Genomic DNA, 17,457 nt, shown 5'->3' on the forward strand with positions numbered 1-17,457 from the left:
AGAGGGTGAATAATTGGCTCTCTTCATACACGTCAACCAACACTCGATAGCCGAAATTGGCTAATAGTGAAATATAAACAATAATTAATGTCGTTGGACAAAGCAATTTTGTGCAGTTGTGGTATATGCCACAAGGAGGGTAATAGATTTTTTTTCATCCTCTGGTCGCACAATTCGGACTATATTATAACCAATTTCGACTCCTTACCCAAACAAATTACACAGAAAGATCACCGTGCATAACTAAAAAGGCCACGAGCAACTTCTTGGCCTGTTTATTTGGACTCCAACGAGTTACTGTTTAACGTATTCAAATCATGAGATGATAACTTGTTAAGAGATCAAAATTGATTATTATACCATTTCTGTGACCGAGACTGGAGAAAAGAAAACAATAAAATAGTGATCCTGAATGCCCCTTGGGTATTACAGGAAGCTTACCGGATAAGATATTAGTCACCTCCTTGAAACAGCACAGTGGTGGCTTCGGGGCACTGAATTTGACGTAGAAGTAATACCAGACAATCACATGACCCTCGAAAGCTGACACAGGTCATGGCAGTGAAGTTGCGCGTATGTGTCTGTCGGTTGTATGGAATCAGCGCAATAAGTCGAAGCGACGTGGAGGCGTGACACGGTCTATCGTGGTCGGACGTCCAACACCACTCTGTGAATGAAGTTGGTCAATTTGTTGGTGTATCAACGCATACTGTCCGACTGTTTACCCGTGCAGCATGGCGTAAGAGTAGTGGAAGTAAAAAGATCCTTACCGTCATGAGCTGGAGAGCGAGTGCCATAAACTGTTAACGATAATTTGTTTCAAACTGGACAGGGATTGCTTCTGATGGTGGGTGTCGGTCCATGTAAATCAGTTTCAGAGCGAACATTACGAAGGGATCTGGATGTGCCCATTTCTCATGGAGGCACATGAAGCTGCACGTCTTCAGTGAAGCTTGACAGTAGCTAACTGGAGGCATGTAGCTTGGTCTGAAGATTCGTGATTTTGCTTCTACTCATACGACACAATACATCGTGTGCACTGACGGCGCAATGAGGCGTTTAAGCAGCAGTGTGTGGAAGCTGTAGATGAAGCCGCATGTTCTGCGATTCTTCTCATTCTATGGCTGGAGCCCAGTTATTCAGATATCAGTGACCATGAACTAAAATGTTTGTCAACACAACAGTGACAAATTGTTGCCCTCTCTTGTACGTCTTAATGATGAGCAAGCTACAAACAGTCCCGAATTTCACGCATATGTCCCCGGTTTGGCGAACACTGTCTCGCTATCGCACTTTGACTGGTTCCCTAAATCCCCCTATCTTAATCCCAAAGGAAATGTGTTGGACTATTTGGAACAGTGTGTGAAACGTAGTCATAGACTGTTGTGTACATAGTTCCACGTAGTCAGCGCGTACGTTAGTTTCCCACTAGAGCGCGCCCCGCTAAGCACAACAGCGCAGGCGCAACGCTCGTCCATCTCCGCGCTACGAGATGGCGCTGCCATAAAGACGGACCAAACTCTGCTTCTGCCGATCGGCGTATTAATATGTAACGCAGCCAATGAGATTGCTGCTAACGTAGAACCTTTTCGCCTCGTGGATCACACTCGCGCAGTGATACATGAATGCGTGAGGTATTATAACGAGTGTACAGACCTCCGGTTAGTCAGTCTGCATTTGTCTGCACCAGTCTGACCAGGTCTGCATTTGTCTGCAACAGTCTGTGCGAATTCTAAATTTGTCTGTACCAGTCTATAGTCAAGTTTCAGTCTGCGCCTAATAAGATTACCATATTCCTGTACATAGCCATGAAGATAAATGTATAGACACTTTTGTCAAGTATCAGAGATATATGTGAGAATAAGATTAACGTACCAATACCAAAGGAATTTCAGATTGTCAATTGTAAATACCATCCAGAACCAAGCTAAGTAATTTTTATGCTTGATATTATTTTAATAAATGTGTGTGAAAATTAATCAAGTTCTGTTTAAAGTTGGTCACCGTCAATCTGCTACTCTAAACGTGCAAGTGGCATTTCTATCATATGACCTAATGGCAGAAGATAAACACGCCACGATAAGACCACGAGACATATTGCTGACACTCGCCTATATCGTTAGAGCGACAAGTCAAATAATGTGATGGTGTGTGTACTGAAGGTCTTACAGTACGCACACCACATAGACATCATTGCAATTTGCTCGAATCACCAACGAGTGGCTTTAGATGGATACAGAGCACCTGAATAAACGTTGGACTCTCTTTCTCACTGAACTGAGTCCGTTATCGAGGGTAGTGTGATGTCTCCTGGAGGCTTATTTCACCGGTATGCTTATCACTAGCCTGGGTAAAATCAGAGGTATTACCGCTCATACGGGGACTCGAGCGAAACCCGTTCTTCCCACGCACAGTTCACGAACGAGGAGGGGAAAGGAACAGACGATGATGTATCCCCACCAGAAATCGAAATCCGTTCTTCCCACGCACAATTCACGAACGGGACGGGAAAGGGACCAACGATGATGTATCCCCACCAGAAATCGAAATCCGTTCTTCCCACGCACAGTTCACGAACGGGACGGGAGAGGTACCAACGATGATGTATTCCCACCAGAAATCGAAATCCGTTCTTCCCACGCACAATTCACGAACGGGACGGGAAAGGGACCAACGATGATGTATCCCCACCGTAAATCGAAATCCGTTCTTCCCACGCACAATTCACGAACGGAAAGTGGAAGGGACCAGTCGATGACGTATTCCCACCAGAAACCGTGAGGAGGATTGCAAGGTATCATATAGACAGCAGTTCGGGGAGTGAGAGAAAAAGGCAGGGAGGGTTTCCGCACGATGAGGAAGAGGCGTAGGCGGAGGGAGCCGTTAATGGACGAGTAAAACGCGTCATGGGCTGTGAGTGGCTGCCCGTGTCAGACTGGGAAGGGCCAGTCGGCTGGTGTGGGCGCTCGGAAGTCCCGCGACGCGCCGTCGCTCACGTGTCACCGCGCCGGGCCTCTGTTTGCCGACGTCAGCTCCAGCCGTGGGGCTGTCTGTGTCGTGTGTGTGCTGAGTCAGCGACCCGCGGGACGAGCAGCCGGGGTCCAGCGAGCGGTCGGCTGCTCACACGGGGAGTGTCCGGGCTCTGGGCGCTCGCATCTACACCTCCAGTCTACAAGCTACATTACGGTGTGAGGACGAGGGTACTTCCGCTACCACTAGCGTTTCCCCTTGTTACTCTTCCATTCGCGAATTGTCTGCGGGAAGAACCACTTACTGTAAGCTCAAAGTCTCTGCATTTTATCTCTGTTTTTCTAGACGGAATAATTTAGTGAAACATATGTAGTACCGAGTAATATGTTTTCGGAATGTTCTTGCAAGCGTACGCTCTCAGAATTTCAACAGTGAATTATTCTGTGATCTACGCCCGTCTGGTAGCATCTGCCACTGGATTTTGATGAGAATCTCCACCACGCTCTCGCGAGTGCTAACCACATCTACCACGAAACGCGCCACTCTTATTTCGATTGTATTTCCTCCATTAACGTACCTGGTAGCTTTTCTAAACTGACGAACAGTATTCAAGAATCTCTCGAACGAGTGATTTATAAGACACTACTTTAATGGATGAATTACGTTTGATTGCGATTCTTCCAATGAATCCCAGCCTGGTAAATGCTTCGCCTACGACTAGTTAAATATGATAATTCCACTTCAGGTTCCTCTGTATGTATACTTCTAGATATTTTATGATAATTACTGTTTCCAATGACTTTCTCTAGTAGAATAATCAAACACTGACCGATCTCGCCGCGTATTTTATGAGCAAAACAGTTTATTTGCTTACGTTGAGGGTCGTTCGCCAGTCCCACCACCAAGTGCCGACTCCCTGTACGTCGGTCTGCATCCGCCTACAGTTTTCTGGTCTTGCGATTCCCCTGCATGCATCGTTGTCTCCTACATACAACCATCGTTATCCACGATATCAATTACAGGCACAGGTTCAATCAGAACTCCACCAACAAAATTTCACCGGTACTAATAGGGACGAATGAAAGAAAAAATGCTTAGTTAACATGGACTCTAAAATGCTTACTTGAAGTGCCATGAGCACTTGTTCGTTTTTGTTACAGTGAAACAAATCTCTTCTTCTGTACAAGTGCTAATAACTCTTAAGCTATGCGTATTAAAGAGTAAATGATAATTAATTTAATCCCTCAGCTGCCGACAGGTGTTGTTGATATACCTCATCAGGGACAGCTGAAAATGTGTGACCCGACCGGGACTCGAACCCGGGATCTCCTGCTTACATGGCAGGCGCTCTATCCATCTGAGCCACCGAGGACACAGATGCAGATGCAGGGACTTATCCCTTGCACGCTTCCCGTGAGACCCACATTCCCAACTGTCCACAATCTGCATACGTAATGTAGCTCGGTGGCTCAGATGGATGGAGCGTCTGCCATGTAAGCAGGAGATCCCGGGTTCGAGTTCCGGTCGGGCACACATTTTCAGCTGTCCCATCGAGGTATATCAACAACACCTGACGGCAGCTGAGGGTTTCAATTAATTATCAATTATTCTAGAGAATCTGCACGGTCATCAATAGTATCTGTTCTTTCGAGAACAGTTACTATCTTCAACGTATTAAAGAGCATGTTTACTGGACATTTTTTCTTGTTTTTCTCCATGTCTCTGGAAGTTTGTCTGTGGCGTTCTGGTTAACGCTGTATAACATGAACAATAACGGCATTTTAACAGTCAGTTTGCGGCGGCGCGGTTCCTTTCGTCCTTTTTACCAGCACCTATCTGTGATCTCGTGGCAGCAGATCGCCGGTAGGAAAGCCGAGCAGAAACCTACCGTACTGCAACTCGCACCAGGCTACATACAATGTAATTGTTCTAAGGATCCGAAAAAGGTCTTAATTTTGAATGGAAGGTGAAAATACTAGCAAAACTTAGGTATATTCTGAAGCCAAGAAGTACACATTCACTGCCAAACCCGTGTTAATACGAACTCAGTCATGCAAAACCGTTCCATTCAGGTTAGCAAGTTTATGTAACGTATTTCCCGAAATCTGAACAGCTACTAAGCACAGATTGTTCTTAAATGAAAATGCTCGCCACACTATTAAGTTTATCGGTGTCTATGCACTCATGTTTTTAGTCACCGATCTGCTCTGTATACCACTGTCTTTTCTCATACACAGAATTACTTAAAAAATACGTACTTTCTAAAAAAATCATCGGTATAAATATGCCTTCACTTTCAAGTGCTTTTGAAGCATGTAGCACAACTAAAACGGGTAAACTATAACTTTCTTCGGAGCTCATACTACACACGACCGTACCATTGAAAGACTGGGCTCCAACTACTTAGACTGCTGTAAGCATTCTATATGTCCTTAAGAGAAAAGACGCGCGAAGAATACTCCTTTCTGATTGGTCAGTTTTCCTTTAAGGCCAATAGAGAGACATTATTCTAGCGCGTTAGTCCGCGCTTTTCATGGCTAACCAGTGAACGAATAACATGCTTTTGAACTGTACTTTTTCCCGAAATAAATATTTAACAATCTGATGTTTCGTTTATACTTTACGTTATTAACTATTTCATTTCCACTCGTATTAGCTTTCCTTTTACCATAAACTTACTTAAGATATTATGATACAAAATTCCCCATCGTTTGCATTCACACTGTCTTAAAAATTTCTCACGCTTGTTCGTACAGCGTTTATCAGTAGAACAATGATCTACATACTTACTTTAGACCACATTCATGCATCATTCACACTATTAAAAACATAAACAAAATTGTACAAACATAAATAAACAAAAAAATCCTTCAAGAAAGAAACAGAACAATTCACAAAAATATCTTTTTGACCTGTTTCTTGAATGTCTCTGTTCGCTACTGTTCTCTGGTGGATGAAAATTAGAACTACGCACTCGACTGAACCCGCTTCAGGCCATCTGCCACTGTGCACGCATGAGTCATTCTGCCGATACACAGGCTCTAGACAGACGCCACGCCTCAGGTTGGAGCAGTGTGGAAGTTAACTTTTATATGACGTCACTACGTCGCCCGGCTTAAGATCAACTTATTCAATTGTCCCTCCTACAGTGTACTGAAACCAGTCGCAAAGCTTCTCAGATATTATGCAAACATGTATTTTATTCACCAAGCAACAGTACTGGACTATATCGAATTCATTCGTGAAGTCAAACAACATATAACCCGGGCTCTGTTACCTACAGCTCTCTGGACCTCATTGACGACAGGAGTTAGCTGCGCCGGCCGCTGTGGTCGAGCGGTTCTAGGCGCTTCAGTCCGGAACCACGCAGCTGCTACGGTCGCAGGTTCGAAGCCTGCCTCGGGCATGGATGTGTGTGATGTACTTAGGTTAGTTTTTACGTAGTTCTTAGTCTAGGGGACTGATGACCTCAGATGTTAAATCTCATAGTAATTAGAGCCATCTGAACCATTTGAGTTAGCTGTACTTTGCAAGATCTGCGTTTGCAGAATCCATCTTGATTTTCATTTCTGTAAGAAGGTCACAACAACACCAAATTTATTCCACAATACTTCAACAAACTGACGTAAACGTTATGGGCGTGTAACTATGTGCATCAGTCTCAATAACGTTCTTAAAAACTGGAATGACCTGAACTATTTCCTCACTTGGAACCATGTGGTGCTGCAGCAACCTACTATAAACTGCTGCCGAGAGGAGATCATGTTCTTTCTCATAAGCTGTACAGAATCCTACAGACATCTCATCAGGTTCAGCTGCCTTTCCTGTACTTAACAATTTTAGTTGTTTTCCTATACAATGAATAAAATACTGTCCAGTACAGCAAAGCTCTGTAGTCTTCAGATGCGTAGACAGAGAACGCATATTAATGGCCGTATTTCAACGATTATTTAATTGTTGGGTAGAATGTAGGTACGGTGATGGCTTGTATGCCCGCGTAATGTCATTTGATCTTCGCGTTCTTTTTGATGGCGAAATGATCGTTCCATTTCATATTCCCGTACATTTGTTCCACATGTTACTTTTTTCTATGACTGACACTAAATGGAACTTATTAATCGCGTAAACTTGATGTTTCTCGAAGACCAGATCATTGCATTTCTCTACCGAAATACTTAGTACAATTCTTGGTCCAGACTGACATTTCGTCAATATCTGACTGAAAATTACCACAGTTTTCACCTGATAACACTTGCACATCGATAAGATGGTCATCTCCGGAGTCTAAAGTGCATCTAGTGTTATCCTCTAACTCACTAATATAGGACGCAAATTGTTTCTGTTTGTCTACCATTGCCAAGATTACGACAGCTGGTGTATTTTTAAGCTTCTTCATACCACTTGAAAATGAGCGCTAAAGCCGAAACTAACGGTCGTGAGGCAGCAAAAAAAATTACTTTTTGACAGAAAGCAATAGCTCCGTCGGAGCTGTGGTTTTCACCTTCATCAACTTATCAACGGCTTTGGAACTTAACGTATGATAGAAGATTCACAACCCCGTTAATAGTCAGAAGGAAATGGTTTAATGCTCATAGATATAGAAATGAAATGTGAAAACTAAATCACCATCGAGCAGCTTTCGTGGATGAATGTATCGGAGGCGAGGACACCCACAGCGTGGTCAACACAACAAGATCTTTCTATATGAATCGACGAAAGCACAAGTCAGGAAGAAATCCAACTTAATTCATTTAAGAAACAAAAAATATGCGAATCTTAGAACATCTGCATTGCATTGTACAGGCGATTTACAGTACTTCAGCCTCGACAAGCTCTTTCTCGGAACCTAGTAAGGTTTCAATAATTGTTCGGGCTCACTGTGGAATGTCTTTGTTTCATAGAATTGGGTCCGCATCTAACTTTGACGCAATATTTCTACCACTAACACACCCAAGAGACAGCGATCGCAGGGATCTGTATTACTCTTTCTTTTTTTCATTTTAAAGATGAAAAGGATGCCAAAATCTTGGTGAATTCGGCAAATTTTCAAAGGAAGGAAACAAGATGTGGGCATGTTATTCTTGATTACTAAGAAAATGTAGGGACTGTTTTAGTACCGAAATTGTTTGATATTATCTGTACAATTTTCTGAATATTTTCTATAGATGAAAGTGCAGTGCATACAAAAAAAGAACCAAATCTCATACAGCCAGTTTCTGCTTGCATCAGAGTAACATTGACAGTCCGCTTTCACGTGGGTGTCGTGTTTAGTTTCAGTGCCCATGTCACTGTTTTTGCGTTGTCTTTATTGTTTGATATATTAGCAAGAACAAAGGGCTTTCACACAAACCATGATGATGCCCCGTGTGAAGTAACACTCTTTCTTTTCACGATGAGTATTTGTGCTCTCTGCAGAACTGAACTGTTGATGAAACATACTAGTTATTATTTTGCACAAAGAAACTTATGGTTATGATACGTTTTCGGTCAAATAGAATGCTGAACACTTGAATGGACTGTCAATTTTGGCACTTGGTGACTGACGAACAATTTGTAAAATAATACACGCAGGAATATGAGACATAGGCCTACGTCGAGAACTTTCAGTTGACTTAAACTGTGAATAAATACAATTTACAACAGCTTTTTGTGGTTTCATAATGCCTTTCCCAAAATACAGATCATTAATTATTAATCACTTACTACAAAGTAATATAATAAACTAAACGTGTGTAGTATTAAGTCACATTTTAAGTAGCGAATTTTTTTCCCGGTCATGGACACTTAGTATTTTCTGGCCAGACTGATCCTATCTGCTGTATTACTCGGTTTTTGTATTCCACAGAAGTAACATAACAGAACCAACGGGAAATGTGCAAATCCTAAACCATTTTCACTGTTGATTCGGTAGGCCACATTTTCACAAGTTATATTGGAGCCAAAGCATCACTCGTGACACAGATAGTGACACTACAAAGTCAGAAGACATAAAAGCACTTCACAGAAACCTTCACGTGTTATATATAAACGTATGAGTCTGAAAGCTGAATCCTGCTATCAACTGATAAAATTAAAACTGAGGCGAAATGTGGTGCTGGTGGCGCTCGCTAAGAATATCATGAACTGAAAAAGGAACCAATACGGATCTGCTATGAATAGTAAAGCGAAGACAGTTATATACGATGGCAAGAAGCAGAATAAAATAGACCAACGGGGCATATGACGAAATATGCAATACGATGCATGAGTTTGATGGCAAGAAAAGAGTCAAAGATAAGGAAATGACAAAGGGGACAAAGTTTTACAGACTCATAACTCAGGGGCGCATTTCTGTACAAGTAAAGTAGCTGGCCCTGAAACAAACATCAAAGATAAGTAGAGAATGACACCAGCTCCCAACAACCTGAGGACTGAGTAGAGAAAGAAGAAGTGTTGGAGCTGGAATGCTGGGCGCTGTTACTTTTCATTGTCTTCTGCGCATGCCGGAACTGAGTGTGAGCGGGATTGGACACTCCTTCGAAATACTATCCCGCAACGCATCAAACTCAAACACATTTTGTTCTGATGTTGACTTCACTAGATGATAAACGGCAGCGTCATGCGCAATATCTAATAGGACTCTCTCAGATTGTGTTCAGAATAATTTGTGTAGATCAAGTACCAGATACAACTTTGGTTTCTCTAGACGATTTTCGATCAAGTAAACCTAAGTGCGCAGTCCACTGGCTTTTCAGAGTGTAATAGCTCAGACGCCCAAAAAGTTCTCTGCTGCTGCCAAATACCTCAACGATTAAAATATGTTAAACACATAATTCTGACAGCGGGTGTTGTAGCTTTATTCTTGTCAGTTAGAATTCCAATACACTGACGGAAAAAAATCGAAGCGCCAAAAAAAATTGATGTAGAGTAATGAAATTTCTGGAATACATTTGCGCAGGTAATATATTTAAGTGTTTGAAATTGCAAGACCACAGATTAATGTACGCGCGAAATAGACAATTGCAAATGTGCTATGCTGGTACATTAACAACCGGTGTAACTGCCAGAATGTTGACTGCAAGCTTGCAGACGTGCATGCATTGTGTTGTACAGGTGCCGGATGTTAGTTTATGGGATGGAGATTCGTGGCTGTTGCACATTTTCGGTCAGTACAGGGACGGTTAGTGCTGTTTGTGGATAACGCTGGAAACGTCGTCCTATGGTGACCCATATGTGCTCGATTAGAGACAGATCTTGTGACTGCGCAGGCCAAGGCAACATGCCGTCACTCTATAGAGCATGTTGGGTTACAACGGCGGTATGTAGGCGAGCTGTTTTCCTGTCGGAAAACACCTCCTAAAATGCTGTTCATGAATGGCAGCACGACAGGTCGAACCCCCAGACTGACGTACAATGTAAGTCAGTGTGCGTGGGATAGCTACTATAGTGCTCCTGCTGTCATACGAAATCACACCCCAGTTCATACCTTCAGATGTAGGTCCAGTGTGTGTACCACGCCGACAGGGCGGTTCCAGGCTCTTAACTGGGCTCCTTCTAACCAACACACGGTCATCACTGGCACTGAGGCAGTACCAACTTTCTACACAAAACACAAAAGACCTCAACCCTGGCCTCCAATGAGCACTCGATTGACACCACTGAAGTCACAGATGGTGGCAGTTTGAGGTCAGTGGAACGCACGCTACAAGGCGTTTGGCTCGGAGATGTCCTTGAAGTAACAGATTTGTGAACAGTTCGTTGTGTCCCTGTGGTGCCAGCTGCTGCTCAGATTGTTGCTGCCGATACAGTACGATGGGTCAGAGCCATAACCCGCACACTACCGTCTTCCCTCTCGTTAATGCCACGTGGCCCAGCCCAGTTCTCTCGCGACTGTGCATTCTCGTGACTACCGCTGCCAGCAGCCATGTACAATGGCTACATTCGTGCAAAGTCTTTCTGCAGTATCGCAGAAGGAACATCCAACTTCTCGTAGTCCTATTACACGACTTCGCTCAAACTCTGTGAGGTGTTGACAATGGCGTCTTTGTCGCCTTAAATCCATTCCTGACTAACATCAACTCACCAAGTCCGATCTCAAAGGTAACTAACGTTTGCGACCTTTACAGTTCGTATTTGAAGTAAACCTGGTTTAAATCTTCATATGGGGGGCTTCTAGACCCACTCTTATGCGACTGGTGCAAAATCTGAATGGACATTATCTTTCAGATTTAGAAACACGCCTATTAGTTTTCATTTATGTTGTACAACTCTTCTTCGTGCTGCGACTTTTTTTTTTTTCGCTGTCTGTGTAATTTTACCGTTCTGTAATAAAACATATTTCCGAAGTAAGCAGTTTTATCCTGTTAATTAAATTCTCATTTTAAATATATTCGGTTCTATTCCCTTCTGCCTCCCCAAATGTTTTAGATGTCACGTCTGAGCAACACGCAAACATTTAGTGCCTTTTTCATACTCTAATTGTAATCCTAGGAAATCAACAAATATTTAAATAGATATCTCTTTTTAATATCGGTATATCATTAGTCTCGAAAGATTATCCTCTAATTATTGTAGGAAGTACTGAAAAGTGTTGCATTACTTTTCAACAGTCTCCTACAGACCTGGCAGTTTATTTTGATGATCTCTCTGCTTTTTTTATTCTAATAGAAACTCTAATAGAAATTTTCGTCATAAAAGAAAGCATTTGAATGAACTCCCCAGGCAACAAGACCATTGGGCCGACCCCGTACAAGGTGGAAAGATGACATAGAGAAGGACATCGCAGCATTAGCAATTTCCGCAGGGTGGAGAGAGGCTGCGAGAGATAGAAGGCGGTGGAAGGACATCATTGATGCAGCGCGTGGTCTCCAGGGCCTGTGATCGCTGAGAATAGAAATGCAGTAACAGTCGAAGTACTCAAAATGTTCCAGACTGAAAAATAACAGGAAGCTTTTCTTACGTGCACCATTTTTTTGTTTTCAACTTACCGCCCAGATGTACCAAGGGGCTACCAAAAGTGACTTCTCAACGACTATTCAGCGAGCGTTACTGCACACGGGCCTTCGCAGCAGACGCCTGTTCAATCACCCATGCTGATTGCTGTTTATCGGCGATGAAAGCTGGAATTTGCACGCCGATACCGCAAATGAGCGTCCACTGAGCGGCGGCAGGTGCTCTTTTCAGATGGCAGGTGGCCGCTGTGTACTGCGTGAAATGCCTGAAAGCATATATCCTGCAACAATCGTCAGAAGGGTTCAGGTCGCAGGAGGGAGTGTCATGGCCTGTGGAATATTTCCGTGGCATTCTCTAAGTCATCTCATAATTATGGAAAGCACAGTGGGTCAACCCAAGTAAGTATTTATTCTTTGGGCCCATGTTCAGCCCTACAAGCAGTTTTCCGTCGGCACGATGGCATTTACCAGAAGGACAATGCAACGTGTCATACAGCTCACAGTGTACATGAGTTGTTTGCAGAGCACTAGAAAGAGTTTACCATACTCCCCTGACCACCAGACTTCCCATATTTACACCCAATCGAGAATTTGTGGGTCTAACAGGTCGGGTTGTCGCTCCATGGATCCTCAACCGAGAAACGTAGCGCAGCTAGCCACGGCAGTGGACCCGTCATGGCTTCACATCTCTGTCGGTACCTTCTTGTACCTCACTGATTCTCTTCCCGCGTGTGTCACACCGGTCCGAGGCTTTGACGGGATGATGTGAGTAGTCAGTGTATTTTATTCTGTCGCAATTTTTCACAAGTTGACAAATGATGCCAATTGTTAGCTCTGTCTTCTTTGATAGGAATTACACATTTGGGCAATGTATATACAACAGTTTGATGCAAGTGATGATGGAGGCAGTAACTGGTTGTGAAGATGTCACAGTTTGGTATTGTAAACTAACTTACACTGAAGAGCAAAAGAGACTGGTACTCCTGTCTAATATCGTGTAGGGCCTCTGCGAACACGCAGAAGTGTCGCAACACGACATGGCATGAACTAGAATAGTATCTGAAATAGTACTGGGGGGAACTGACGCCATGAATCATGCAGGGCTATCCATAAATCCGTAAGAGTACGAGGGAGTGGCGACCTCTTCTGAACAGAATGTTGCAAGGCATCCCAGATATGCTCAATAATGTTCATGTCTGGGGAGTTTGGTGGACAGCGGAAGCGTTGAGACACATAATGGTGTTTCTGGAATCACTAAGTAGCAATTCTGATCGTGTGGGGTGTCCTGCTGGATTTGCCCAAGTGCATCGGAATGCACAATGGACTTGAATGGATGCAGGTAGTCAGACAGGATGCTTACGTACGTGTCACCTGTCAGTGTTGTATCTGGATGTATCAGGGGTCCCTTATCACTGCATACATCCCAACTATTACAGAGCCTCCATCAGTTTGAGCAGTCCCCTGCTGACATGTACGGTCCGTGGATTGATGAGGTTGTCTCCATACCCGTACACGTCCATTGTCTCGATTTAATCTGAAACCAGACTCGTCAGACTAGGCAATATGTTTCCGGTCATCAACAGTCCAATGTCGGTGTTGACGGGCCCAGGCGAGGCGTGAAGCTTTGTGACGTGCAGTCATCAAGGGGACACGAGTGGACTTTCGGCTCCATATCGATGATGTTTCGTTGAATGGTTCGCACGCTGACACTTGCTGGTGGCCCAGCATTGAAATCTACAGGAATTTGGGGAAGGGTTGCATTTCAGTCGTCGTTTGTCCCCTTCTTGCATGATCTTTTCCCGGAGGCAGCGATGTGCCAGATCTGATTTTTTGCCGGATTCCTGATATTTACGGTACACTCTGGCAATGGTCGCACAGGAAAATCCCCACTTGATCGCTACCTCTAAGATGCCGTGTCCCATCACTCGTGCACTGACTATAACACCACGTCCAAACTCATTTTAATCTTGATAACGTGCCATTGTAGCAGCAGTGACCGCGAAACTTCTTTGTGTGAGTCAACTGAAATAACTGAGTAGGTGAAACATCTTGGTGTTTACTTAAACTGCTGACTGAAACTGATCCTACTGTCTCGTTACTTATTTTTGCCATTTCAACACTGACCTACGGAATTTTCCCTTACAATGACAACTCAACCTAATCATTTATTACCCACAATATACAAGCCCAACGCAATGTAACTGCTCTGGAATGACAACATGACTTCGAATAATTAACTATAAAGAATTGCCCTGAATTGGAAAAAATCCTAGCAATAACCCACACTTTTTCGTAAGTCACTTACCTCACAGAAAATCTTTATAACACGAACTACAGCAATTACAGTAAGCAACAGCTACAATCAGATAAATAAAAGGATTGTTACTACTATAGGCTCTAACTATTAGGAGGCATGTGATTAGCAGAAGAAAGGTTTTGTTGAAGAGCAAACAATGTATTTAGCAGATTTTACCTTATTCATGTAACATCCAGTTCCAGAAATTATATTGTCATCAATAATTCCTGTACACAAACATTACCAACTACATCCTTCATCATTTTACAATGCATGTCCTGCCAACACTGAGTCTCCACGAAGGACACATGTCCAAGCCGTCCGCTCGCTAACTGCCAGTCCATCCAACCACAGAGTCTCTTACCGAGGGCGCAGAGCGCTGTCAGCGATATTAGTTACACTGCCAACGTACAAACATATAAACAGGCTACTTACAACCGACCTGTCAACTGCGCCAGGCCTTATATAGCCGTTGCCGACCGCAGCGCTGTATTCTGCCTGTTTACGTGTCGCTGTATTTGAATACGCATGGCTATAACAGTCTCTTTGGCGCTTCACTGGATCTACTACGTTACCTGTTTTTCCATTTCTTATTTTCATTCTGCACTGTAACATATTCCATGCCACTATTTTGGAAATTTTCCACTCATTTATTTTCTTATAGCTTAAAAAGAAAGCGTTGGACTCATTCATATTGCGTCCAATTAGTTTCCGTTGGCTATTTGATCAGCCACTTAATTATCATGTTTGATACACTCAGTTCAGTATTTTTTAAACTCGCTTGTCCCAAGGCGCTTCATTGTACTAAAAATACAGTACTGGCCATTAAAATTGCTACACCACGAAGATGACGTGCTACAGACGCGAAATTTAGCCGACAGGAAGAAGATACTGTGATATGCAAATGATTAGCTTTCCAGAGCATTCACACTAGGTTGGCGCCGGTGGCAACACCTACAACTTGCTGACATGAGGAAAGTTTCCAACCGACTTCTCATACACAAACAACAGCTGACCGGCGTTGCCTGGTGAAACGTTGTTGTGATGCCTTGTGTAAGGAGGAGAAATGCGTACCATCACGTTTCCGACTTTGATAAAGGCCGGATTGTAGCCTATCGCGGCATTGCTGCTCGCGTTGGTCAAGATCCAATGACTGTTAGCAGAATATGGAAACGGTGGGTTCAGGAGGGTAATTAGGAACGCCGTGCTGGATCCCAATGGCCTCATATCACTAGCAGTCGAGATGACAGGCATCTTATCCGCATGGCTATAACGGATCGTGCAGTCACGTCTCGATCCCTGAGTAAACAGATGTGGACGTTTGCAAGACAACAACCATCTGCACGAACAGTTCGACGACGTTTGCAGCAGCATGGGCTATCAAATCGGAGATCATGGCTGCGGTTACATTTGACGCTGCATCACAGACAGGAGCGCCTGCGATGATGTACTCAACGACGAACCTGGGTGCACGAATGGCAAACGTCATTTTTATCGGATGAATCCAGGTTCTGTTTACAGCATCACGATGGTCGCATCCGTGTTTGGCGACATCGCGGTGAACGCACATAGGAAGCGTGTATTCGTCATCGCCATACTGGCGTATCACCCAGCGTGATGGTAAGGGGTGCCATTCGTTACACGTCTCGGTCACCTCTTGTTCGCACTGACGTCACTTTGAACAGTGGACGTTACATTTCAGATGTGTTACGACCCGTGGCTCTACCCTTCATTCGATCCCTGCGAAACCCTACATATCAGCAGGATAATGCACGACCCCATGTTGCAGGTCCTGTACGGGCCTTTCTGGATACAGAAAATGTTCGACTGCTGCCCTGGCCAGCACATTCTCCAGATCTCTCACCAATTGAAAACGTCTGGTCAATGGTGGCCGAGCAACTGGCTCGTCACAATACGCCAGTCACTACTCTTGATGAACTGTGCTATCGTGTTGAAGCTGCATGGGCAGCTGTACCTGACGGCCAGAGGCGGTTGTTCTGGGTACTGATTTCTCAGGTGCGTGAAAATGTAATCACATGTCAGTTCTAGTATAATATATTTGTCCAATGAATACCCGTTTATCATCTGGATTTCTTCTTGGTGTAGCAGTTTTAATGGCCAGTGGTGTATCAGTATATACCAGAAATGCGAGTGTAGGGCTTTGTATTACGTGAACCCCCCGCCTTCCAGCTGGTGACTCAGCAGCAGCGCCCACGGCGGCGCTTCCTGGTGACTCGATATCGCCTGAGGCCTCGCCGCGCAGCCGGCCGCCCCGTCCCGTCTCGTCGCGTCGCGTCTATTTGTCTCCATTGCTGGCCGCCGCCCACACACGGCTAGATTGAGCAGCAGCTACGTCACGCTCCGAAAACTGTCCGTAGCAGCTCCAGGCTGATCGCCAGACGCAAACAAACGCAATAGTAGGCCTATTTTGATGCGATGACCTTTCATGAAAAGTGTTCGCGCAATTCGAGGTCAAGACGATGATTAAAATTTTACGTATTTATGATACCAGCCAAGTACACGGTGACTCAGAGTAGTGTATAAACTAATTGAAACATAATATCTTCTTAACTGACGCACGTAGATAAACAATTTTGTGGTGTCGGTAAGCTTGGATCTTAAAATATTCTGTGAACCACCTTCCGCCACAATGCAGCGGTAGCTATGACCTATCACCCATACTGTTTATGATGGAATAGCATCACAAGCCATTTCATTTAGCTCTCCCATATCTTCCAGTGATCCTTATTCTGATTTTCTTTACAGTCTCCCAAAGTCTAGAGGGACAACTCCGGAGATGGATCTAGATTTTCCTCAGCGCTTTCCATTCGTCCTATTCATCTCGCAACAATGCGCATCCGCTTGAACGTGATGTAGTGTCTTATTTTGATGGGAGTAACAATTTTTATTGTTTAAAAGGTCATTAAATCAAGAGTGACAATACAAGGTGGTCCATTGATCGTGAACGGGCCAAATATTTCACGAAACTTGTCATGCTTGAAGGGGAAACCAGATGGCGCTATGGTTGGCCCGCTACATGGCGTTGCCATAGGTCAAACGGATATCAACTGCGTTTTTTTAAAATAGTAACCCTCATTTTTATTACATATTCGTGCAGTACGTAAAGAAATATGAATGTTTTAGTTGGACCACTTTTCCCTTTGTGATAGATGCCACTGTAAAAACCACAATCATATGCCTCACAATTTTAGACGAACAGTTGGTAACAAGTAGGATTCTTAAATTAAAATACAGGACGTA

At 43.8% G+C, this 17,457-nt stretch overlaps 1 protein-coding gene and 1 non-coding gene across 2 annotated transcripts in view; one reads left to right on the top strand and one right to left on the bottom strand.

Annotated features, from left to right (window-relative positions):
* LOC124606532 (frizzled-5-like) overlaps nt 1–17,457 on the top strand; it is a 1,074,024-nt gene that overhangs the window by 220,038 nt on the left and 836,529 nt on the right. The window lies entirely within an intron of this gene.
* Trnat-ugu lies at nt 4,269–4,343 on the bottom strand. The gene has a single exon. It is a non-coding gene; the product is annotated as a tRNA-Thr (tRNA).

Source organism: Schistocerca americana, chromosome 3 (genome assembly GCF_021461395.2).
Source record: "Schistocerca americana isolate TAMUIC-IGC-003095 chromosome 3, iqSchAmer2.1, whole genome shotgun sequence".
Lineage (NCBI taxonomy): Eukaryota > Metazoa > Arthropoda > Insecta > Orthoptera > Acrididae > Schistocerca > Schistocerca americana.